The sequence below is a fragment of the Callorhinus ursinus genome, unplaced genomic scaffold (genome assembly GCF_003265705.2).
Source record: "Callorhinus ursinus isolate GAN/ISIS: 27379988/994484 unplaced genomic scaffold, GSC_fseal_2.0 scaffold11, whole genome shotgun sequence".
Lineage (NCBI taxonomy): Eukaryota > Metazoa > Chordata > Mammalia > Carnivora > Otariidae > Callorhinus > Callorhinus ursinus.
Window position 1 is genome coordinate 39,482,876 of NW_027397073.1, and position 26,686 is coordinate 39,509,561.

Genomic DNA, 26,686 nt, shown 5'->3' on the forward strand with positions numbered 1-26,686 from the left:
ATAAGCAGTTAATACATGAATGAACAGATCTCAGAATTAAAAATTTTCAGGTCCAAAATGTCTGTATTACTAAAGCATCTATGACTATGCATGTTTGAAATAAAATTTCACTGTGATAGGCATATTCGTAAATACATAAATTGGAACTAAGATGGTCGGTCTTAAAATTAGCAGTAGGGAAAATAAAGACTTAGTGGACCAACGTGATGCAATAATGATTCTTAGGATCATTAGTTACTAATATTTTAAATAAATTACTTCTAGAAATTACAACTCCTTTTTAGATTCTTTGCTCTCTTGCTAGTTCTTTGGTTCCAAAATTAAGATGCCTCCTTTACATATTACATGTAGCTATGTCATTGAATTTTTAATTTTGTATGGACTAGAATACCATCAGTCTTCAGATTTAGTCAACTCTTATAGTATAATAAAGAATAGGACTGATTGGATAGTCAGCTAACCATTTAACTCTCCAATGTTTCATCTTCTCAGGGTACCAGGGATTTTACTTCTAAGCAAAGTAAGCCACTTGGTTTAAGTAGTGTTAAAAACTACAACTGCTAATTTGGTACAGTTGTCATCTTCCTAGAATAGCCCCAAGATTGACTTGAAACCTTAGTGTCTTAATCCCAGACAATGAGTTTCCTTTTATGCCCTTGTGGGAGTATTACATGGTGGTAAAAGAAGGAAAAAACAATGTTCCCAAGCCTTTTTCCAGTTTTGTGGATGAATTACTTTGTAATTAAAGGGCAAGTCATTTTAATTGACTCTGCTAATTCTTAAACCTAGTTTGAAGTATTTAAATACCACTTGGGCTTTGATGGCTTAATGGTTGTTTAATAAATACCAAGTTATTGAATGCAATGTGAAGTTTTATAGTTATGAAGATATTTGTTATTTAGGTTAATATTTAACATCTTCAGTAAGTTATTATGATTAGGCCTGGTTACAGCTTAGAAGGGAATAAACAGTGCTTAAAGATATATCCCTGTGAAGATTTGAAGTAAGTTATGTTCTGTTTTTCTCCACTCAGTAGAGGAAAACTTCCTTGGTCAGACATTTTCTTTTTCAAATATGACAGTTTTCTCAATACCAGAGTTTATGGTGTTGGAAATGAAGATCTGCTCTTGATAATTAGTTTGAATAATTAGTTTACACTGACCGTGTTTTCCTCCTGGCAGGAAACTAGATTCAAATATCTAAAAGTAACCAAAAAGGGATAAATGTTTACTTTTCTATTTTAATATTCTGTTACCTTGTAGGTAATTAGGAAGCACTGGTTGTTACAGTCTGTCATGCATTCAAAATCAGGTTAATGAAATGCCTCAGGAAACATATCCATGGATTGATACTCACTTTGAATTGCCTCTCTCTTCCTTTATCAGCAACATATGAGCAAAGGACGGTTGGAGTCAAAGAACTAGCATCTATTCCATTGTCATTGCTGGTCATCAGAAAGCTTATGCTTGAGATCTTCAATTTTAGTCTGTTTCGGTTAACAGTTGAAATAATGCAAGATCCATTTTTTACCTTGACCCACAGTGACCCACAAAATCAACCAAGCACCAGACCCAACTGAAAAACAGTTTAATTTGTTGTGTTTAAAGAGAGAGCTCTAGAAGATAGAGATTACCTACTTAAACATAAGTAAGTAACGTGAGGCTTTATACAGATATTCTTCTGGCTCCCCCCCCCTTTTATTTTGGTCCCATCTTTTGGGAGAAACAGAGCCACTGAGAATAGACAGGCTCAGAAGAAATTTTCACAAGCTCATCATGGCCAGGTACATCAATTAAAGTTAATTTTAGTAGTGCATAACAGGAAAAAAAAAAGTGATTTATGCAACATGGAGATTTCTTTCTTTTCATATAAAAGGAGTCTGGAGGCATATATTCCAGGATAGATATGGCAGATCCAGAATGAAGGACCCAGGCTCTTGGTGTCTTTCTGCTCTTCATCCTTAGGAGGTGGTTTTTGCTTCATGGTCCTTAATGGCTACTGGAGCTCTAGCCATCATGTCTGCATCTCATACAGCAGGAGGGTAAAAGGGTATGCCTTACCACCAGTCCTAACACAGCACTTCACTTACATCTCATTGGTCAGGACTTCGCTATAGGCAGGAAAGTAAGGAACTGAAGTCTTAACTGGACACAATACCCACGAGTTCTTACTACAGGAGAGGGGAGCATTGGATATTGGGAGCTGTTTAGCAGTCTCTGTCATTTAGATTTGTGCTTACATGTTTTTTCTTCACCTTTTTTCCTACACAAAACCTTAGCAAAATAGCTATGCATTTGGCCTGAATTCCTTAACATCTTTTTTTTTTTTTAAGGTTTTATTTATTTATTTGACAAAAGAGACAAAGCGAGAGAGGGAACACAAGCAGTGGAAGTGGGAGAGGGAGAAGCAGGCCTCCCCGCTGAGCAGGGAGCCCGATCCCAGGAACCTGGGATCATGACTTGAGCCAAAGGCAGACGCTTAACAACTACTGAGCCACTCAGGCGCCCCCTGAATTCCTTAACATCTTGTATAGGTTTTTCTTTAGCTCAGATAGTTTGAACGTCTTGCTCCAGCTTTTCTCTTTTCATCCTTGAGGATGAGCTAAAACCTTAAAGCAGTTCCATTGAAATACCCTCTATTAGATGTGAAAGTACTTTATAAGTAAGCCATGAAAAGTTGTGTACTTGTAAAAAATTGTTACAACACACTCCTCACATTCTTATTTTGCTTTCTACTTTTCAGATTTTCTCTCTGATCTGATGCACAAAATGGGAATAGTTGTCCAGTTGTTTAAGGGTGCTTTTTTCTCCCTGCTTTATTTCTTTTGCCAGAAAGGCTTGGTGGTTGTGTTTTAAAAAGGATTTACTGTTTTCCTCCAGATATCGTTATTATTGAGAATTTGGAAAATATAGACCAAAAAATGATGAAAATGAGTATCAGTTTTAATTCCAGAAGTTACATAACTTGTTATGTAACCATTATTAACATTTTCCTGTTATGCAGGCATGGCATGTAAATGGAGACTATAAAAATGGAAAAAGTCAGACCAAACCATATAAAACTGCATTTTTGATGTCATGTTGGATCATGAGCATTTTCCTTCATTGTTAGTATCCCTTGAAAATAAAATTATTACGACTGAATGGGATTCTGTTATTAGCAATAAACCATTATTTACCTGACCATTTTTTAGTTGTTAGACATTTAGTTTTTTGAGTATTGTGTTTTCGAGGATCTCTTTGTAAGTGAATTGGTCAGTTTTATATCATTTCATTATTTGGGTTTCCTGGAAATGGGATTATTATTCAGAATTTATTATTTTTAGATTGTTGATACGTGTTGCTAAATTGTATCCAGAAAAGTTTGTACCATTAGCAGTGAATGGGTAAGCTTATCACTTTATACATCATTGACTATCATAGTTATTTCTTAGTCTTTGCCAATTTAGATAATTTAAAAATCGGCACTTTTTCTAATTTGTGTTTCTTTGATTACTAGTAGAATATCACCAATAATTTTATCATATTTGGTGAATTTTATGAGCCCTTTGTTCCATTTTTTGGTAGAGTTTTCCAAAGCTGTACTTTTCTTGGTCAACCTGGATATTGGTTTTAGTGTTACGTTCATTGTTGCATTGTGAAGAAGGAATCTTCTTCCATTGTATAAAATATAATAATCTCATGAAAGTCTTGGTAAAACCATGCTGTGTATTCATAACATGAATTCAAGTCATGGAGAGGACCCCATGGATACTTTGTTGTTGATAAATTCCTGTGCATTGTATGAAACTAAGCTGAGCAGTAAGGTTCATCACTATTTGGTTTTCAGGGCCAAGAATAAGTTGACAAGTTTACTACATTTGGGGCAGTTGGAGTTTTCTATTCTCTCTTTTACAAAAGGTGGACGACAGCAATGTGAGAGCCTGTTGAAGCTTAGAACCTGAGTGCTGATGTGAGAGAATAAATAATAAGAGATTCACAGACAGCTTCCAGACATCAGGGGAAAAAGCAAACATGATGGCTTGAATGTCATTTCATTTCTTCTGTTGAATATCTGTGTCAGTGTCAGCTTCAGTGTAATGTCTAAGAAGAAGGGAACCACAGATAAGGGGAAAAAGCCCAGTTTAATTCTCTATGTATAGGCAGTGATTGATGGGGAATAAATTGCATATCCCTTTACTAACTTGGCATAGAGCACTCTGAATAGTTCTACTTATCAGTGGATTGAGGTGACAGTTGCTAAAAGTAAAGTACAAGATGACTTTAAGATTATTTTTTACTGCCAAAGAGGAAGCTTCAAATTAACTTTATAGTAGATCAGGTAGTTTATGAACTGTTTTATCCCTCCCCCAGTCTTCTCTCTCTCTCTTCCCTTCCCGCTTTTTCTTTCTCCCTCCTCTCCTCCTCACTCTCCTTATTTTTTTTTTTTAAGATTTATTTATTGGAGAGAGAGAGAGAGAGAGAGAGAACGCGGGGTGAGGGGGCAGAGGGAATCCCTAGCACACTGCCCGCTGAGTGCGGAGCCCCACAGGGGCTTGATCCCATGACCCGAAGATCATGATCTGAGTGGAAACCAAGGAGTCAGAGATGCTTAACACCTAAGCCACCCAGATACCCTGCTCACTCTCCTTTTCTTGAGTCAGTTGGGAAGATACAAATCTGAGTAGACTCTGCAATTGAATACTGTGCAATATGGGCACCTGGGTGGCTCAGTCAGTTAAGCAGCCGCCTTCAGCTCAGGTCATGATCCCAGCGTCCTGGGATCGAGTCCCGCATTGGGCTCCCTGCTCAGCGGGGAGTCCTGCTTCCCCACTACCGCTTCTCCCCTGTTTGTGCTCTCTTTCTCTCAAATAAATAAATAAAATCTGTAAAAAAAAGTACTGTGCAATAGATACTACAGGAGTTTTATGCTAATAAGTGGAGACCAGAGAGAAGGGAAGGAGGAAAATACATGAACTACGTATAAATATCTAGTTTCAAAATTGTCACAATGAACCAAAACTTCATTTCCCTTGTTGATTAACATAATACATTCATTATGAAGAATTTGAATACATAGAAATATTTAAAAGCTAAAGATAATCTGAGCTCCTACCACCTTGAGATAACCACCATCGACATTTTGGTGGCTGCCCTTCTCATATATCCTTTATTCACACACACAGACACACACACACCCTTACAATTTTACATGAACTAAGCATTTTAGGTTTTTTTTTTTTTTTTTTGCTTTCTCCCTTCACATCAACCCCCATTCCTCCAACCCAACCCTGCCTATCCACCAACCCACTTCATGAATCCAGTACATATCCTTCTTTTCTCCATTCTCACATAATCCCACATTGTCATTAGATACACATACAAAGGCACATACTGGAAGAGAAGTGTGTCATTGCTTTATAAAAATGGGATTATATTCTTTTTTTTTTGTCTTTTGGTTATATCACTCGTGGGAATTTTTATGAAATATTGGGTGTAAAACATTCTTTTTTCATAGCTGCATAATATTCCACAGAGTGGAAATACTCCCTCTATTGATTGGTGTTCAGTTTGTTTCTAATTATTAGCCTCTGAATTATACTTCACTAAACCTCAATATACCTAAGTCATTAATTTGCTCATTGTTTCTATAGAAGTCTGTGATTCCTATCTCATACCTTTTACTTCTTCTCCCAAAACATCTTTGATAGCGCTGTCTGATTCTCTTAATCACACATGCAAAGATCAAAACTAAATCTTTTTAGAAAAAATATAGGGGAAAGTGGGTCTTCCTTCCCAGTATCGCAGTTCACAGAAGTGGAATTGATTTAATAGATGTTACCAAAATGCTGTCCAAAAAGTCAGTAACAATTCTCATTTCCATCATTGATGTGTGAGACTGCTAGTTCTCCAAGTCCATGTCAACATTAGCTATTATAAAGTTTTTAAAAAATATTTGCCAGCTTAATGGATACAAAACGAGATCTTGTAGCTACGTTAATTTGCATTTCCCTGGCTATTAGTGATTTTGTGCCCTTTTTATATGATTGTTTACCACTTAGAATGCTCTTCTGCAAAATGAAATCATACTTTTTGATGGTTTTTCTGTTGTTGACTCATTCTTGCCAATTTCTAGATGCTATTTGTATATTATAGAGAGATTTTTCCTTATTTACCTTTATCTATTGACTTTGTTTATGTTACATTTATCCATTTCAGAATTTTTAATTTTTATATGGACAGACAAGTCTCTTGTGTTTTCACTTTTGGCTAAGAAAGATCTTCCTGACCCCTAGAATATATGTGTAGTCTCTTAGATGTTCTAGGAAGATTTAAAAGTTTTTTTATTTAAGTCTTTAATCTGTCTGGAATTAATATTTAAATATGATGTAAGATTTTTATTTTCTTCCAGACTGTTGTTATGCCAGCCCATTTACTCAAAAGTTTGCTTAACTACTGAATTGAACTATTTTTGTCAAATTTATTTTGCTCTTTAAAAGTAGAAAAAAGACATTTCAACTGCACTTGTCTTTCAGGGAACGCATTGGGCTATGATCTAAGAATACTTGCAGTTAATGAAATTTGAAAAAAATCCTTTATTCCTCAAAGAAGAGAAGTGGCTAGGGCCACCCCAATCTTGACTTACTCCTCTTTTCCAGTGGCTGTGGGAGGCCTGAGATTTGTTTTTCTAAAGAAAATTTTAATTCATTTTAAAGCCAGCGCTACCCTGGTGAGTCTGGGAAATGATAGTAACTTGTTAAATGCCTTCTGGAATATAGGCCAGATGCTTTGGCAATAAGTTTTCTCCAGGGGAGAAACTCTTTTAAAATGATACTTTACTAAGCTGCTGTTCGTGTGTGTGTGTGTGTGTGTGTGTGTGTGTGTGTGTGTGTGTGTGTGTGTGAGAGAGAGAGAGAGAGAGAGAGAGAGAGAGGCAGAGAATGTGCCTTTCAGAATTTAAGAAGCATTTGCAAGTTGCCCTCAACTTTAGACTACTTAATTGAAAGTGTATTTCCTCCATTATTTTTTGGATGAGGGGCACACTTTGACACACCATTCTTCTATTTTTATTTTTTATTTTATTTTATATTTAAGTAATCTCTACACCCAGCATGGGGCTTGAACCCACAACCCTGAGATCAAGAGTGGCATGCTCCATTGACTGAGTCAGCAAGGTGCCCTTTCCACACATCATTCTTTTTTTTTTTTTTTAAGATTTTATTTATTTACTTGAGAGAGAGAGAGAGACACCACAAGCAGGGGGAGCGTGGAGGGGGAAAAGGAGAAGCAGACTCCCCGCCGAGCAGGGAGCCCATTAACGGGGCTGGATCCCAGGACCCTGGGATCACGACCTCAGCTAAAGGTAGACACTTAACCAACTGAGCCATCCAGGCACCCCTCACACACCATTCATAATATATATGTGTGTGTTAAAAAATTTCATAATGTCCTACATCTGTTCATTTTTAAAGACTTAAAGTAAATTTCTCTTACATATTCCTTACCTCCCACAAAATCCTAGATGGCATTGTCTTCCTGAGTCCTCTTCATTTCACATTCAAGGACCAACATTAACTCTTTTTAGGAAAAACATAGGGCAACATGGGCCTTATATCTCAGTGTCAAAACCCAGACTGCATAAATAAAGGAGAAAATAAATAGGGTGAGAAGAGACTCAGAACAGATTATTCTCTGAAACTTTTTCTCCTGCATGACCTCTGCATCAAACTAAACAAAATCTCAATGCTGCATCCCATGAGGAACTTTTAATAGGTTGGAGGCAGGTATGTGTAGAAGTTTTATCACATTTCTTTTTAGATATGTCTTTCTAAGCCATCTGAGAGCAGACGTCTGGGCTTCTCTTCCCCTTGTACATTTCACAGGGTATAGCAGGACCCTGGCATGGGGTCTTGGGGATACTCTAGCTTACCCCTAAAGCATTTGCAAGCCCTGCCCCACTTCCCACAGAGGTGCCTGCACTCTTTTCTTCACCTTGTGACCTGTTAGCAAGTTCTGGGCAAGGAAGGAATGATCATTCCAGTAGCCACTCCTTCCTGCTTTTCAGTTCGGGGGTTTTTTTAGAGTTCTTTCCCAATCTCTGACTTCTGAAATTATCTCAAGCTTAGAAGAGACTCAGTGTATGAGGGTATGTCTTATTTTAGGACTTAACTGAATTATATTTACATATATTAACCTCATGGAAAGAAGGTGAAAAATATTCTGAGTCTGGGTGAAGTCAACTCAGCATTAAAATTTTGCTGGAAGAACCTTGAGATTTGGTGATACTATTTAATCAAAAGCTGTTTAATTTGTCCTGGTGCATTGTGAGAATGTATTTGAAAATGGAAATGGACATATTTCACTAATTCCAAAGTGTGCATTTAAATAGCCCTGAAATTGGGATGCATCTTATAATGAATGGCATGTCATAGTTTAATCAGCCATGTTTATTCTTTCTTGATTGTTGTGAAGTAATGACTGTATTACAAGGGATGACGTCCTTAATTATGCAAACTATGATGGTTCCATGGAGTATCTTTGAGTCAGATAATTTAAAGTATGAAGCACACATGTGAAACAAGGACTTTTTGTGGATGGTCCAGCACAGGGTGGGAGATAATCTAACCTGAAAATCAAGGAATGTTCTCTGAACTATCCACCTCTCATTGAGAAAATATCAGGGTTACATGTAACATTTAACAACAGGTAAGGCGAGGTTCCCTGTTCTATACAACCATGGTATAATTTTCCCTCATACTACATTTTTCAACTTTAAGAAATAACTTGATTATTTAATTTAATTTAATTTATTTATTTGAGAGAGAGAAAATGAGAGAGAAAGCATGAGCAGAGAGAGGGAGAGGGAGAAACCGATTTCCCGTGGAGCAAGGTGCGCAACGCAAGGCTTGATCCCAGGACCTGAGATCATGACCTGAGCCAAAGGCAGACGCTTAACTGACTCAGCCACCCAGGCGCCCCAAAAATAACTTGATTTCTATATCCCCCACCATATTCTGTCCTCCATGAGGGCAGGCACTGTCTTTCATGTTCATCATGGTGTTCCCAACACCTAGCAGTTTCCAAACTGTCACCTGGGCAACATGTATGTGTTCAGTCAAGCCTGGTTTGAGGACTGTTCTTTGGCGCAGTCTACAACACACACGCATACACACTCACAGTGTAGTGGATTGAATGGTGGCTTCCAAAAAGATGGGTCCATGTCCAAATAGCTGTAAGTTATTTGTTGCCTTATTTGGAAAACGAGTCTTTGCAGATGTAATTAAAGTTAGAGTCTTAAGATGAGATCATCCCGGATTACCTGAGTGGGCTCTAAATCCAAGGACAAGTGCCATTCCAAGAGAAGAAAGGCAGAGGGAGACTTGAGACAGAAGAGGCGGCGGCAGAGACTGGAGTGATAGAGCCACAAACCAAGATTGCCTGAACCCACAAGAAGCTGAAAGAGGCAGGGAACAGAATCTCCCCCAGGGCCTTTCGAGGAAGTGCAGCCCTGCCCACAGCTTGATTTTGTACTTTAGGCATCCAGAACTGTGAGCGTATAAATTTCTGTTGTTTTAAATCACTCAGTTTGTGAAAATTTATTATGGCAGCCAAGGGAAACTACCATACATACGTAAGTACACGCATGCACAGAAGCACAAACATATGTAAGTACACCATTTTTGCTAGCCTATAGTTTTAAAAAAAATGACAGATAATCTTTTAAAGTTAGAAGTTACAAGTATATAACCTTCTTTTCTAGATTTTCAAAATAATAGTTGACCCTAGCACCCATCAGTAGGCTGATGCATACGTGGGATTATGGAATGTGGTTTTCATAATGGTATTCATTTAGCAACTGTAGATCCCATGCCTGCTGTCTTATAAGCGTAGTACTAAGTGCTGGGTACACGAATGTGAATAAATGTAGTCCTGACCTTGGAGTTCAGAGGCCCGCTGGGAGCATCTTTATTGACTGCTCTTTGACTTAGCATCTTGTCTATTCTTAGACAACTATTAACATGTAATAAGCATTGAAATGCTTCATTCTAAAGGTCAGCTTAATACTGCCAAGAGCTCTTGAGGAAAGTTTCACAGAAAATGTTAATTGACTACTGAGCTAGTCCCGGAAGAGCGGGTAGAGTTTTGGTGGGTTTGGAAGAAGGGGAATGCTATTTCTAACAAGAGGTTAGGAACGTCCTGAGCAGAGGCAGCTGATGGAGGGTGTTAGGAGACAAGGCCCCAAAGGCAAGTTGGAAGCAGATTTTGAAGAGCTGTAACATGTTGAAGTTTGACCTTTATCTTGTGGCTAAACTGGTGGCCCTTAGCCTTTTGTGCCCCCCCCCCTTCCAGGACACAGATAACAGAAGGGTGTTAGAACAGAATACAGGCGTAGCTCGGGGATATTGCAGGTTTGGTTCCAGACCACCACAGTAAAGCGACTATCCCCATCAAGCAAGTCAAATGAATTGTTTAGTTTCCCAGTGTGTGTACATATATGTTGTTTTTTATACTATACTGTAGTCTGTTAAGTGTGTAATAGCATTATCTCTAAATAAACAAGGTACATACCTTAATTACAAAGTGCTTTATTCCAAAAACATGCTAACCATCATTGGAGCTCTCTGAAAGTCATAATCACTGGTCACAGATCACCATAACAAATATAATAATGAAGAAGTTTGACATTGTGAAAATTACCACAAGGTGATAGACACGAAGTGGGCATATGCTGTTGGAAAAATGGTGTGTTCAATGCAGAGTTGCCACAGACCTTCAACTTGTAAAAAATTGCATCGTCTTCAAAGCACAATAAAGCAAAGTGCAGTAAAACTAGCTTTGCCTGTAGACTGCCACAGAATCCACTCGGGTCTGAAATTTTGGTGAACTCCAACATAAAAATTAGTAAATAATGAACTACAATGATCTGTATTCTAATAACAGGTAAGCTACTAATGGCAGTGGCAGTCTCCAGAGAGAAACTTTTTAGAATTTAGAATTTAGAAAACTTTTTAGAATTTGAGTGAGTCAGGGCACCTGGGTGGCTTAGGCAGTTGGGTGTCCAACTCTTGATTTCAGCTTAGATCATTATCTCAGGGTTATGAGATAGAGCCCTGCATTGGGCTCCACGCTGGGTATGGAGCCTGCTTGAGATTCTCTCTCCCTCTGCCTCTGCCCCTCCCGCCTCACGCTCACATGCTCTCTGTCTTTAAAAAAAAGAATTTGAGTCAAGTTTTCAACTTGAGTGCCCTCTAGTTTTTATTTTAAGAATAAATTAGGGGCTCTTGGGTGGCTCAGTCAGTTAAGCGTCCACCTCTTGGTTTCCGCTCAGGTCATGATCTCAGCGTCGTGGGATCGAACCACCTCCGCCCCACACACTCAGCTAAGTCTGCCTTTCCTCTCCCCCTCCCCCTACTCACGTGCACGCACACTCTCTCAAATAAATAAGTAAATCTTTTTTAAAAAGAATAAATTGTCCAAGAAGCTTTAATACTTCCCTAAATACTGGTATTGAGCAACACATTCTACAACAGCTATGTCACCATATCTCAGTGTGAAGATCAGTGTTCAGCAAATGACTCATCGTTGTTCCCAGAGTACCCAGCACAGTGCTTGTTTACAAAAGTGCTCCTCAAGTGTTTGTTAATATGAGCAGTGGGAAAATGTTGAAGGGCTTTCAGTATGGGAAGCACCCCATCATATTTAATTTCTATAGAAGGGTCGTTGTGGTGTCATTTTGGAAGATCATTTAGAGTAGGAAAATTTGGGATACTGGAATGACAATATTTGGAAGCTGTAGGGTTATAATCAAGGAGAAAGATGGCCTCTAACCAGAAATAGTTCCATGGGAATATAGAGGAGGGGGTGAATTGGAAATATTTCAAAGGTCAGATTTCTAGGACTTACGTTTGGATATGGGGGCTATGAGGAAGAAGGAAGCATTCAGTAGTCCTGAGTTTACTGGCTTGGGTGCTGATGCCCTTATCAGAGATGAGAACGGCAGGCTGCAGGTGGCTGCATTGGTCAGGCTAGGCCAGGGTAGGCAGTGATACCAATGCTGAGATAGCAGTAGTTTAAAAGAGCAGAGGCTTATTTCTCTCTTGTGCCACGTGTTTATGACGATTTGGCTGGGGGCTCTGCCCTGTCCTCACCCTCACTGCGGGACCCAGCCCTTGTGTATGCTTCCACACTTGTTGAGGCACTAGAGAGAATATGGCAGATCATGTGTTGGCCCCTTAGGGCTTCTATGTAGAAGTGATGTCCCTTGTGTCCCTCTCACACTCCATTGTTAGTGGCAAATCTCACGTCCACACCTAACTTTCAAGAGGATAGAGATGTGCAGTCTTTCCCTATACTTGGGAATGTGACTCCAGCGATCATTGTGGGGGCAGGTGTGGAAAGGCAGCATACTAATTTGTGGAAATGTTAAACTTGAGGTATTTATTTCAGGGAAATTTAGCTCAGAAGGAACTGGAAATCTGGGCTTGCATCTTGACAGCGTTCAGGGCTAGAGAAAGAGTATTGGAAGATTTCAATGTAAAGGTCATAGAACAAGCCACAGGAGTGAATTGATCAGGAGGGAATAGAAGCTGAGCTAATGATGGTAAAAGATCAAGGTTAATAAGCTTGTGGTTATGAATGTTGCAACCCTAAGCGGTATTTTTTTTAGCAGTTTGTTATAACTTTTAAATAATTTTAAGTAAATGTTGGCATAGGAATTGAATTAATCACTTAAGCAGAATTTAGCTTTCTTAGACTCCAAAATCACTGACTAGCATTTAGTAATTTAAAAGGTGCCTTTAGATTTTGCAGTAGGATTTCAGCCAATTTTCTCACCCAGCAGGGAAGAAAAAGTGTTGCAAAGAATAGTTATTGTAGTTTGATCTGAAGAACAGTTACAAGTTGATTGATACTAAGATTGCTGAGTACTCAGAAAATTAGAATCCTTTTAAAATTTCTGACTGCTTGTGCCTCAAACAGAAAGATACGGGCTTACCCTTGCTGTAATGATACTCTTTTTATAGCTCCAATTACTGGCAAAGGGAGGTAGTTAAATTGCACTTTTCCCTATTGGCCCAGTGTATCTACATAAGGAGACATGCTTTTTCTGTCTCCATTCTCTTAAAAGGTTCTTGTGCTTTTGCCTGCCCAACCTCCATTGGGGTCTACACCTAAATTACTCATTCTTTAAACTTTTCATATAGGCATATGTGATTACCCCCAATAAACTTTCCTCCTTCAAGATTATGTACTTCTCAGGAAAATGAAAAAAACAAACCTGGTTTAATGCATGTCACCGTTATTTCTCTGAAGGAAATTTTGCAGAATTATGATAGTAGTGATGGTAAAATGGTAATTCTGGTCTTTACACTCGAGGTGAACAAGTATTCATAGAACTTCTACTTTTTGATAGCTCTAAACTGTGAAGGCTTAAAAAGAAAAGAACAACAAAGCTATAGCTTTTACCTTCTTGACAAGACACATAAAACTATTAAAAGTAACTGTTCTGTATTCCCCAAACATTGGGAGAATACGTCATTGGTGTTTACTCCTGGATGATCATTATAATTAACATTTATTGAGGACTAATTATGGTGCTAGCTATTGTACAATACATTATGTACATTATCTCATTTAATTTTCACAGGTACTCTTTGACATAAGGCAACCTACAAGGAACAGAGGTTGAGCAAAGGGCAATAATTAAGCTCAAGCTGGAAAGTGAAGCCAGCAGCCAGTCAGTTCTAACTTATAACGGTTCTTCTAGCTTGCCTCTCCCAATTCTCAGGCCAACAGGAGTCTTTTCCCACTTATATTGCACATTACAGAATGAGAAACCCTTTTGTCAATCATCTTTATTAGAACTGAACTACTAACAGGCAAGGTACCCAGGATGATGGGCCTGGTTGCCCTGATTGAAGTCACGAGAACCACAACAGCCCCACAGAACTGTTAATAGATGATGGGAACTAAACTGGACACTGGGAATTAACTGAGGTGGGGTTTCTATTTATTTTTTTTAAGGAACTAAACTGGACACTGGGAATTACTAAGGTGGGTTTTCTATTTTATTTATTTTTTAAAAAAATTTTATTTATTATTTGAGAGAGAGAGATTGAGAGACCAAATGGGAGGAGAGGCAGAGGGAGAAGCAGAATCCCTGTGGAACAGGGAGCTGGATGCGGGACCCCATCCCAGGACCCTGGGATAATGACCTGAGCCAAAGGCAGACGCCCAACTGACTGAGCCGCCCAGGCGCCCAGGTTTTCTATTTTAAATATCCGTTGTCTTCCTCTCCCACCGTCCCCAACAAGAAAGACTTGGGGTGGAATGTGACAGGTAAAACACATTACCTCCATCTGCACATTCATATATGTGGTACTTCTATACATAAACCCATAAACCCGTAAGTATAGTAATATCCTTCACTTACCTTGGGGTGAGACTTGGCAAAACTCCAGCCTTCTTCCCCGAGAGGCTCTGCTTTTGATGTGCATCAGTCAACAGAGCCCATGCCTGTAGTCAAGTCCTTATCCTGAAACTGAAGAGCAGTGTGTTTTAGTTATAGAGTGAAATAGCAGATGCTATGGGATCCAAGCAAATATTGTGGAAACCAAGGGAGGCTGGTGCCATCAGAAGTGACGAGAACACAAGAGATGTGATCACGGTGTGTGCTCACACTTAGGCTCCAACACCAGCAGCCGATCCCCTTCTCCCCCAGTACTCACTCTACTGGGCGGCATTTTTACATTGTGTATTGATTAGCACAACTTGAGCAGTGATTCTTGCGTAACTTTTTGGAGATCTGATGAAAGCTGCAAATAGACATGTGTATAAACAGTTTTTCACATACCTTCAAAGTGTGTCTTGCCCACCCCACCTCTTTCCCGAAGCCCAGGACTCAGAACCCCAAGCTCGTGTGTTTCATCACCGCACAGTACGTGGTGGCCAGCTTGCCATGGGGCACGTGGGAGTGCAGCACGGGACAGCCACTGATGCCATTAGGAATGGAAAGACACACCTCATCATAGTATTTTATTATTTTATTGTAAAATCTTCAGTTTACGGGATAGCTTTCAGGATGGGATTTGACCCGGGTGGGAGGGGGGAGGTACCCTGGAGTGGAAAGTAGTAGGGAAGGCTTCTCAAAAACCGAAACATGCACTATGCACACAATTCTGATTTTGCTCTACTTGAGCCCCCCATCCACTTCCCCCTTCCTCTCCCCCCCCCCCACCAAATATCACTGAGCTTACCTAAGGCACGGCCAAACGTGGCCTGCTGCCTGTTTAAGTAAATGAAGTTTTACTAGAAGACAGACACACCCTTGTCATCAGATATTGTCTATGGTTGCTTCTGCAGAGTTGAGTGGTTATGACACAGACTATACCTCACAAAGGCTAAAATGTTTACTCTCTGGCAGTTGACAGAAAAAAGTTTGCCAACCCTTATCCTAAGCCATCTGCTCTTAACTCGGTTTTCTTTGAGATTAGTATTATTTATTTACATAGGTGAAAGTAGATAGATATGTATGTACCTTTGGAGAAACTAATGTGGGCATAGACCCGGTCTCTTGTACGCTCATTTAACAGTGGGTTTAATAAATGGTAGATAGCTCTTTGAAAACAGGGCAGGAGGGATCCCCAAATAAACCCCTTTAACAACACTGTATACAGTTGTTTATTGGTTGTATCCTGACCTATTTGTGAAACCGCATAATTTTCATCCCAGACCAGGTTCTCCAGTGCCCTCTCAGAGTCCACTTTGTCAATATAAACTTTATTATTTAGTATAACACTACATAGCATAGAATCAGGAAAGCAAAACCACCTCAGTAATTACACATAATGATTTTCAGCAACATAAATTCTAAATTACACGGTTTCCTGGATTATCCAGAGTACCTCTTTTCATTAATGTCACTAAGAACTGTCTAGAAATAGAAATGGCAGTCTTGGGAACATGCCTGTGATGTGTAATTCAGATGGAAGGCACAACCAAGTCTAGGTCCGCCCCCCCCCCCCCCCCCGCCGTCCTCAAGAAATTTAAAATTTAGTACTTTATCTTTTAGTGCTAGCATTCTATCACCTTTTTACAACTAGTCCAGTAGATTTGGGAGAACTGAATCTTTACCAATCCTGAGAGGTAATTAAAGCATTCATTGATTCATGTAAAACAGATATAGTTTACCTAGACTTCACCACTAAATTGATAGGATAAAAAAAGGAAAAGTTGCATTAATGTGTGTATATTTCCTATTTTAAAAAGTTTACTTTTCAGGGCACCTGGGTGGCACAGTTGGTTAAGTGTCTGATTTGGGCTCAGGTTGTGATCTCAGGGTCCTGGGATAGAGCCCCTGGCGTCTCCTTGCTCAGTGGGGAGTCTGCTGTCCCGCTCTCCCTCTGCCCCCCCCCCCCCCGCCCCTGCTTGCGCATGCACACGCGCTCTCTTCCTCTCTCCCTCTCTCTCAAATAAAATCTTTTTTAAAAATTTCTAAAAAGTTTACTTTTCTATAAAGCCAAGAAACGATTTTTGTAATATAGAGAGGAGTATATGTCATCATAACAGTAGGACTATGACTTAGAAATTTATATGATGAACAGTTTTGTTTAATAACCTTTAAATATGCAAAACTAAAATTTGAAAATAGAGAATTTACTTGAATGTTTTGATACAGCTAAATTAACCCGATTTTTTTTTTTTAAGATTTTATTTATTTATTTGACAGAGAGAGACACAGCGAGAGAAGGAACACAAGCGGGGGGAGTGGGAGAGGGAGAAGCAGGCTCCCCGCGGAGCAGGGAGCCTGATGCGGGGATCAATCCCAGGACCCTGGGACCATGACCTGAGCTGAAGGCAGACGCTTAACCACTGAGCCACCCGGGGCCCCTAGCCCGATTTTTTATTAGAGCCATACGTACCAAATTCCAACCAGAAAAACAATGGTCTTAAATTTGGTGATACATATTCAGGGGTTCTTTGGCTTAAAACATGGAAGAATAATTTGCGTAGCAAATGTAAATGAATTACGGGAAACCCACTCACAGCTTCCTACTGAATGTAAATGAGATGGTAACAGATACTGTTAATCTGTGTGAACAGTTGTGAGTGCTGTTTGTTCACGCTGGTGGTTGGAACAGCCTATGTAGTTGCAAAGGCAGAAGATTGCAAGTACTTAGTGCTCTCTGTATATACAGTACAATTAGAGCATTGATGTCTTGGGGCAGTTGAGCCTCCTGGGATGATGTATACAGTAAACGTCCCTTAATAAGATACCGCTCCCCTGTAACTGTTGGAAGATTGTGCTTGGTAACACTCACCAAGGTGAGGTTTTTCTGTTTCCATTCTGCACTTTGTAGTGTTTCTTCCTCCTGGTGTCTTGAAAATTTAACTCCCATGGGTACTTACTTAGCATAATTATAGGAATTGCAAGGGGATTGGAGCGAGTGTGAGTGGAAGCAAGACTAACTCAAGCCTGGATAAGTCATATTGCGGAGCTCACGATTCTAGTAATATATGCAACACAGGTACTGGTGCTACATGAGTTGACTTCCTCCTGGTTTTTGTTTTGTTTTGGAAATGGTTATTGTTTTAGACCCCAGTCAGAATTGGGTTTCAACCTCAATTCTCTCTGGACCCTGTGTGTAAATTCAGGAAATTAAAGAACTTTTCTGAATTTGTTTCCTTGTATGGATGATCTTGGTTGTCTAAGATAGTCCCAGTTTGTACCTCCTGCCCCAGCAAAACTTAATTTTTTTTTATAAATGTTGTTTTTTTAAAGAGATTATTTATTTATTTATTTGAGACAGAGAGAGCGCGTGCACAAATGGGGGTAGAGGGACAGAGAGAGAGGGAGAGGCAGACTCCCCGATGAGCAGGGAGCCCGATGCAGGGCTCGATCCCAGGACCCTGGGATCCTGATCTGAGCCAAAGGCAGACGCTTAACTGACTGAGCCACCCAGGCAGCCCTCAGCATAACTCTTAATAGTGCTTCTTTCGCTCTTTGAAATGTCTTGTTTGGACAGAACATTATATGGACAACCAGTCCATAGGTGAGGTGATGTAATACCTCCCTCCTAGTCTTGTTGTGATGTGTGTTGATTATATGAAATGAAGTGAAAATGAAGAATATGGTTCTTTTGATTCATAAAAATAAAATTTTTGTTACAGTAGATAACCGTGAATTCTATAATAAAGGTGATTGATTCATTTTACAAGTGTATGTTTTACATACATCCTATGGGGAAGTTGCTATCTGAGAAATGGAGAGAATATTTGGGTAATCATTTACTGTGTTTGGGTAATCAGTTGTTTGAAAGGAATAATTACTACTGTATTTAAAAAAAATAGAAATTTCTACTGCACAGCTCTGTGTATCATTGTTTCAGTATCCATCCCCGTCTGTTATAGAATTAATTTGAAGGCTGTGGTAACCTTGTGACAAAGTGTCATTTAGAACTTAGAGCAATTCTTTTGATGAGCACCATAAACTCTACCTCAACAATATGTTTCCTGGGATAACATGGTTTTGCTACTGAAAGGATAATTTGTGAGAATAATTTCTGTCATGTGACCATGGTCTTATTTTTTTTGCTAGAAAAATGAATCTAGTTCAATCTATATGATTTAACTCTGGGATTATTATATATGCTAATTAAATGTTTGAGATTTACTGTAGAAATTTTGAACTGTTTAGGAGGTGGAAATCATTTGTTATGCTATAGTAAGATGACTGTGCATTAAATCCTACAAAATAAACTAAATTATATTTACACACAGAACTTCAGTGTTTTTAACTAGGAGTCTTTAGCTTCAGCCATTCATCTTGACTTAGTCGTATGTCATCAGAAGATCTCTGGTTTATATTCAGAGGCAAGAAATTATTGATTCATGAATTCAAAATTTACCATATGAAATAATTTTGACAGAACTTTTTATTTCTACCATTCTTTTTTCTTCTCTTTCTTGTTTTTCAAGTAACAATGTGAATGGTGTAGTAGGGGAATATATACTATTTGCCCTGGAACAACATAGGTTTGAACTGCTTGGGCCCACTTATATGTGGATTTTTATTTATTTATTTATTTATTTATTTACAAATACAATACAGTACTATAAATGTATTTTCTCTTAAGATTTTCTAGTAACATTTTCTTTTCTGTAGCTTACTTTATCATAAGAATACAGTAAGACATATACAAAATATGTGTTAACTGATTATATTATCAATAAGGCTCAGTCAGTAGTAGGCTATTAGTAGTTAAGTGTTTGAGGAGTCAGAAATTATACGCAGATTTTCTATTTATAGGGGGGGTCAGCGCCCCTAACCCCTGTGTTGTTCCAGGACCAACTGTAACTCCTTTTGAGGAGCAGACTGCTGTTAAGTATTTCTGATAAACTATTTTGCACATAAATAATACACATAATAATAGTACACATGCTACTTTTTAATATATTCTCTTTTGTGCCTAAAAGGTGCTCAGGAAAATCTATAATAGTTTTTTGGCCTTTTCGTGTGTGTGATCCTGAATGAAAGCTGTATTACCTTTTCAAAAAACTCTATAATACATCCTTTTTACTAATGTGTGTAGAGTTTTCCACTTGCATCCATTAGTCTGTACAGATGGTGATGCCATTCTCCAAAATGAAAAATAAGAAAACAGGCTTGGGTTAGGTAGTGGAGAGACCAGATGATGAGGTCAGGGGTTGGACATGCTAAGCCTGAGTTGGTGGTGGGAAGTCCAGGTGGAGATGTCCTCCAAACTGTTGCTTGTTCCCATCTGTGGTGTTCTGGGATGGCATAAAGGTGGGACTTGGGAAAGGGGTGTGGGGTATGCTTCCAGAGGACTTGCTGCCTGTGCTGAGTCTTGAAAGTCAGATAGGAATTAGCCAGCTGAAGAGGGCTGGCTTGTGTTCTTCTGTGTCTCGAACACCTTTTACCTGGATGTGATCTTGTATTAACCTGTGAAAGTTACATCCTTTTAAATGCTTGTGCCATAAGAACGTGTACATTCAGTATAGATATTTTTGAACCAGTCCATCTAGGAAAAGGGATACAGAGAATTTTTCCCTTGCCAGTGCTGGGTTAATTTATCAGGGCAGTTTGGAAAGAACTGGGGTGTTATCTGGCACTGTGGGGTGGTTGGGCTTTCCAGGGGTGGCTTGGTTCAGCTGGTTTTACTGTTTCCTTTTTGATCTTTTTCATTTTGGGAAGTATTAATTCCCTCGACAATTATGCCTCATGTGATGACTGTACCTTCATTAGGATAGAATGTGAAATCTCTAGTGACTCCCAAGTAGGAAGTGGGATTGTTGCTGCGTTTTGAGATCTGGCATGATCAAAGAATCACCTCATCGAAGCTGGGGAGGGCCTTCCAACCCAGAGCATGAGTCAAGCAGTTGACACAGAAACTAAGGCTCAAAGAGCCACTAGCGTTTAGCAAGCCTGGGGACATAAACAGAACAGGACTCTAGATCCCTACCTCTGAGCCTCATGCTATCTGCAGGGTAGATGATTTTTTTTTTTTTAATTTACTAACAGCTTTATTGAGAATAATTCACAAACCATAAAACTCACTCCTTTAAAGTGTACAATTCAGTGGTTTTTAGTATGCTCATGGAGTTATATAATCATCACCACTGTCTAATTCCAGAATATTTTTATCACCATCAGAAGAAACCGTGTACCCATTAGCAGTCACTTCTCACCTTCCTCTCCCTAGCCCTTGGGAACTACCAATCTACTTTCTGTCTGTATGGATTTGCCTGCCCTAGACTTTTTGTATAAATGGACTCGTACAATAAGTGGTCTTTTGTGACTGGCTTCTTTTACACAGCATCATGTTTTCAGGGTTCATTCTTACTGTAGCACGCATTAGTACTTCGTTCCTTTTCGTGCCTGAATAATCATCCACTGTATGGATCTATCTCATGGTATGTATCCATTCATCAATTGACAGACATTTGTGTTCTTTCTACTTTTGGCTCTTATGAATACTGCTGGGTATGAACATTCGTGTACAACTTTTTGTGTTCCTGTTTTCATTTCTCTTAGATATATGCCTAGGAGTAGATTTCTGGGTCATGCGGTAACTCTGTTCAATCATGTAAGGAACTGCTAGACTCTTCCCCAAAATGTCTGTACCATTTTACATCCCTGCCAGCAATGTATGAAGGTTCTAATTTCTGCACATTCTTATTGTCTGTCTTTTTAATGATAGCCATAGTCTAGAGGGTGAAGTGATACCTCATTGCATTTCCCTCATAACTAATGATATTGAGCATCTTTTATATGTGCTCATTGGCCATTTGTGTATATTCTTTGGAGAAATGTGTATTCAAATTATTTGCCCATTTTTAATTGGGTTATATTTGCCTTTTTATTGTTCAGTTGTGAAAGTTCCTTGTGTATTGTGGATACATGCCCTTTTCAGGTATGCTTTGAAAGTATTTTCTCCCATATGTGAGTTATCTTTTCACTTTCTTGATGCGTCCTTTGAAACATAAAATTTTAAGTTTTGGTGATTTCTAGTTTTTCTGTTTTTTATTTTGTCACTACGCTTTTAGTGTCACACAAAAACAAAAACAAAAACAAAACCTATTGCTTACTCCAGGGTCACAACACTACTTCTACATGTCGTTCTAAGAGTTTTTATAGTGTTAACTCTTATGTTCATGTCTTTCCAATTTGCGTTGATTTTTGTATGGATTACTTTTAAATAATGGCTTATCCATCTTTTTCCAGCTGTTTTATCTTTAAAATATTTCTGGTGTTTCAGTCCACATGAAATTACATGAGGAGTTTTAAAAAAACTCCATTTTCCACTCTTCTGTGTCTTCCGTTGGTCATTTGGGGGAATCAACTTACTGACATACAGTGATTAATTTCCATTTTTTTAAGCCTAATGCTATTGTGAGCTGAAGAATACACATGTTCTCTTTTACAGTAGCCAATACAAGACAGTGTAGTACTGAAGACTCTCGCTCTGTTAACCTGAACAGTTGGTCTCTGTTCTAGAACAATATCTTCATTTTCTGGGAACATTTGTTTGGGATCTTTTAATGAAAGCATCTCTCTTCCCATCAGCCTCTTATCTGCACAATGAACAAAGCTTCTGAGTAGAGGGCAAAAGCTTAGGACATGCAGGTGACTTGGAAACTGCCACATCCCGTATGCTCTGAGTGTGGAAAATTTACATCCATACCAAAGTTCAGTTTGGGAAACTTCACTGTCTGTTCTGCTCCTCAAATAATATGCTACAAAATTTTCTTATAAAGTCCTCTGCTATTTTTATTTTTCATTAAATCAGGATGTTTTTTAGTTCTTTGATATACTTAGTTTGGCGTTCAGCGATACTGCTCTTTTTGTAAAGAACGTGTTTTAAATTTCAGGGTGTCAATACCTCTTAAAATGTACTTTATATTTCAAAGAGCTTCAGCTTTCCTGAAATGTCACCCGTTGAATAAAAAGCTGAGACAGAATCTTTGCACTGAATTCACATTAGTTGGTTTGTATTCTTTCGTTATTATTTTGGTATGCTTAGCTGTTCAGGTTGTTAAAATTGTGTTGTTGTACACAGCTTAGTTTCACACTTGATGGCCATGAATATAAAAATGGAAAGTTATCTGATACTGTCATACTTGCGATATCAAGGGTAATGGGCGCTATACAAAACCATAAAATGGTTTACTTAGCAGTATGACATAGAACAACAGATTTTCGATACTGATTTTTATTCTTAAATGATGGATCAATAATGATTTTCATGTAGCAGTTCAGTAATTCAGTTTACTATTTGGCAGAACTGCTTGAGCCACTTCAGAGGGATTTCTTCTGGAGAGAGAAATCGCAGTTTGCACCTGCCTAGAAAATGGGTGGAAGCAGCGTTCAGCCGCAGAGGTTGTGCTCCCGGGCTTGTTGTGAGTTGTTTCCAGTGCTGTTACAGTGACCTTTCCAAGGAACTTGGTAGGCTGCATCAGGGACAGGAAGTTTGCTGTATTTTGGAATGCAAGCAAAAATATTGGCACATTGTCTCTCCAGATGACTTTAAGAGCACTTTTCTTTCTGTATGGGGTTGGGAGGGTGGGCTGTGCATGGAGAGATTTGCCCTGTGGGTTGGCTTGTGTCCGAAGAAGGAACCCTTTCAGATCTGGATGTGATTACAGAAACAGAGAAATAAAACTGCAGTGGGGGCTGCTTTTGTTCAGGATATAAGGGAAGGCTCTGTCCGTTGAAGAATTGCTTGTGTCTGGGTGAGCAGTCATTAAATAAAGAACATGATCACAGAAGACGTTGAAGTCATGTGCTTGGGTATAACAGGTAGCACCTTTCCTTATGTGTTCCTTCCTCTTTTTTTTTTTTTTTTTTAAAGCTGCATTTTCTTGATTGGTGACGAGTAGGAGTAGCTAACATTGATCGAGTGTTTAATCTATACCGAGTGGTGTGCTTTCCTTGGGTGGCTTATTTGATCCCCACAGCAGCACCAAGTGAAGGACTGTCATCCCCATCTTCCAGAGGAGAATGGGGAAGGAAGGGTGTCTGTGGAGTTGGGCTGCCAGAGCCCAAATTGTTTGGTGAACTTTGGGGAAGATTTTTCAGTATTCCTAGTTACAATAGATACTGCTTTCCATATATTGACTCCTATTACCTGAGAACTTGCACCTGCACCTCTGGGCTTTCTCAGAGGATCTTTTTCCCTCTCAAAGTATAGGAGCTGGCATCCTGAGGTTCCGTACATCTCTGAGACACATTCTGCTAGTTGTGATTACAGTTTCTGTAGTTTATTAAATCTTACAAAAGCGTCAGTTGTAAGAGGCACTAATATTTTACATATATAGCTAAGAAAGAAGTTTCTAACAGTGCTTTTTATCACCTAAAATTTTGTTTTATACTTGTTAAATAAGCTCTTTGAGGCTTTGCTCAGATGTAGATGAAAACTTTTGGGCCATAGAAACAAGAAAACGCATGTGAAACAAATTACAGTGTTCTTTACCTCTCACGTTCATCTCTTCTGCATTATTTTTTCACTTAGCCATAGATGTCCATGTTGTTCCACATAATATTGTCCTCTGTGACAGCAAGAGCATTGTTGAGGATTGAGACAGCATTTCTTAGGAATGCTCTACTGTTGTCTCCAGGCTTTTCTTCCAAACTACAAGTTCTAGTAGGTAGCCTGGCCAGCATGGTTGTGAGATGTAGCCCAACTCTGGAGATTCATTGTAAAATCAAAATGTAGTATTGCAGTATTAGAGGAAGATGCAAAATCAAAAGCTCAGATTTCTTTTTTTTTATTTAAAGATTTTATCTATTTATTTGACAGAGAGAGACATATTGAGAGAGGGAACACAAGCAGGGGTGAGTGGGAGAGGGAGAAGCAGGCTTCCCACCGAGCAGGGAGCCCGACGTGGGGCTGGATCCCAGGACCCTGGGATCATGACCTGAGCCGAAGGCAGACGCCAAACAACTGAGCCACCCAGGCACCCCCAAAAGCTCAGATTTCTTTTTTTTTTTTTTTAAGATTTTATTTATTTATTTGACAGAGAGAGAGACAGCGAGAGCAGGAACACAAGCAGGGGGAGTGGGAGAGGGGGAAGCAGGCTTCCTGCGGAGCAAGGAGCCCGATGTGGGACTCGATCCCAGGACCCTGAGATCATGACCTAAGCCGAAGACAGACGCTTAACGACTGAGCCACCCAGGCGCCCAAAGCTCAGATTTCTTAACTTCATCACATCTAATGGGGCTAATTTTAGCTCTTGAATGTACTTGTGCTAATTATTAGTGATGATTACACGAATAAAGGCAATGTACTAACTATTAAGTAAGTATACGTGTTAAGTATTAAGGCAAGTATTAAGCATGGTGGCTGGGAATTTGAACTGGGATCTGAAACTATATCATGATATAGAGAGGTACCAGAAAGCCATTATAGCCAAGCAAAGCTGTGTGATCTTAATGAAGTTACTTAACTTAAAATATTGCTTTATATATTGGTAAGTGCTATTTGTGTTAAATAAATTAGTGAACAAACAAATAAATGATATCATCAGGAAGCAGAGAACTAGGTATAAACAGAGGCCAGCCAACAGAAAGGAGAATGGAGCAGATGTGCAGAAACTGTAGGAGAGGGCCCACGGTGGCCATGAGGGCCTCCTTCCCTGCTGGAGGAGCCTAACAATGGGAATCCCATGGTAGGGTTGGGGCCTAGGGAGTGGGAGGCAGGGCTTACCGCTTAGTCTACCTAGCACTTTCCCTGAGTGTAGATAAAGGTCATGTGTGTGTCAGAAATAGAGGTTGGTAACTGGTGGAGACTGTAGGGAGCAAAGGAAACCCCCAGCGTTGCTCTCTGTCAACTGTCTCAACCACTGACTGGGAATATTCTTACCTAAAATTACCCCACCTAGTAAAGTTTTGTTTTGCTTTTTAATTAGAGATAATTTGGTCATTCTGTGACTTTGCATCCAAAGCATTTTAACTGCTTCTTCAATATCTTTTGGTCCAGAAATGACCCAGGATAAGGGCCAACCCACAGGTCTGTAAATCTATGGCATCCTCTTCAGTTGGAGAGGTTTTATAGGACTGGAGAAACCCGAAGCATCACCTCATCAGTAGTAAGTTTACCTGAGCAGTCATGGAATTTCTCCTTTCACAAACAGTTATCCTACTTTGGGTTCTTGGTCTGTGAGCCAATTTCATGTTTATTGGACCTCAGCCTAGGGCAGAACCAAGGCTCTTATTTCATATAATTCTACTTTCTTCTGTGTTCTTTTGGGGGAAGAACTCAACTTTCATTTCTCTGGAACTCCTCCTCGTCAGTAACAGAAGCTGTGACTACAGTGCAAAGTAAATGGACTTTAGAATTCTATAGACCTGCCTTTCGGTGCCCGGCAATCTTCCAGAGTCCTTTTTGTTGTCTCTCAAGAAGGAAAACTGGCATTTACTTCAGAGAGCTATTGGGGGATCCTCTGCAATCTTGCAGCTTAAGCTCTTAGTTTTGCAAATACTAGTGCCTGTTCCATTAAGTTGCTCAAACTAGGTCACACTTAGATATTCCACCTCTGTCTAAAGCAGGGGTAAGGGTGGGACTGGGGATGAGCTGAGGGCCTTTCCCAAACAATATATATTCACCATCCCCACCCCATCAAGAGTCCTTACTGTAACGAGCCACTACTACCCATGGGGCTATGAGGGGTGGGGGACAAAAGTCAAATCCGTGCTCCTTCGCTTTCCATCCTCCAACCCTGAAGCTCCAGATGGGTCACTCTGAGAAACTTAACACTTACTTTAGTGAAAATTACTTTAGAATTCTTATTGGTAGCCATATAGATCTTGAAAGCAACCTTGGAAGGTGGTACTGTTAATGTTTTTCATTTTACAGATAAGAAAACTGAGATTCAGCACTCAGGTAATTGCCCAAAGATAAAAGATAAGTTCCATTATAAACTTACAAATCCTTCAAAGTCAGTTCCTTGTTGTCAAGTTTCAGTGTCATTTATCAGGGTGAGAATTTGACATGCTTTTGTTCTTGACCCTCTTTTGTTCCAGGGTCAGTGAGGAATGGAGGGCTGTCCTTGTTTCTGATCATCTTTCTCAGCTGAAGGTCAGGTTGGTTGTGTGATTCACAGCTCCCTGAGGGGAAGAGTCTGTTAAGGGGTTCAGCTGCCCCTAGGGCAAACGGGGCTACATGGTACAGCACTAACCAGGCAGGGGGGTC

At 39.4% G+C, this 26,686-nt stretch overlaps 1 protein-coding gene and 1 long non-coding RNA gene across 5 annotated transcripts in view; one reads left to right on the top strand and one right to left on the bottom strand.

Moving 5' to 3' along the window:
- The window catches only part of GAREM1 (GRB2 associated regulator of MAPK1 subtype 1), a 196,211-nt gene that overhangs the window by 7,218 nt on the left and 162,307 nt on the right, over positions 1–26,686 (top strand). The window lies entirely within an intron of this gene.
- On the bottom strand, positions 3,837–15,281 carry LOC141373744 (uncharacterized). Of its 2 annotated transcripts, XR_012380051.1 has the most exons (6): positions 15,233–15,281; positions 14,705–14,791; positions 14,410–14,517; positions 13,255–13,405; positions 7,484–7,612; positions 3,837–4,082 (listed from the first exon to the last, which is right to left on the bottom strand). It is a non-coding gene; the product is annotated as an uncharacterized lncRNA (long non-coding RNA). The 2 variants fall into 2 exon arrangements; XR_012380050.1 differs by having other exon boundaries at positions 14,410–14,791.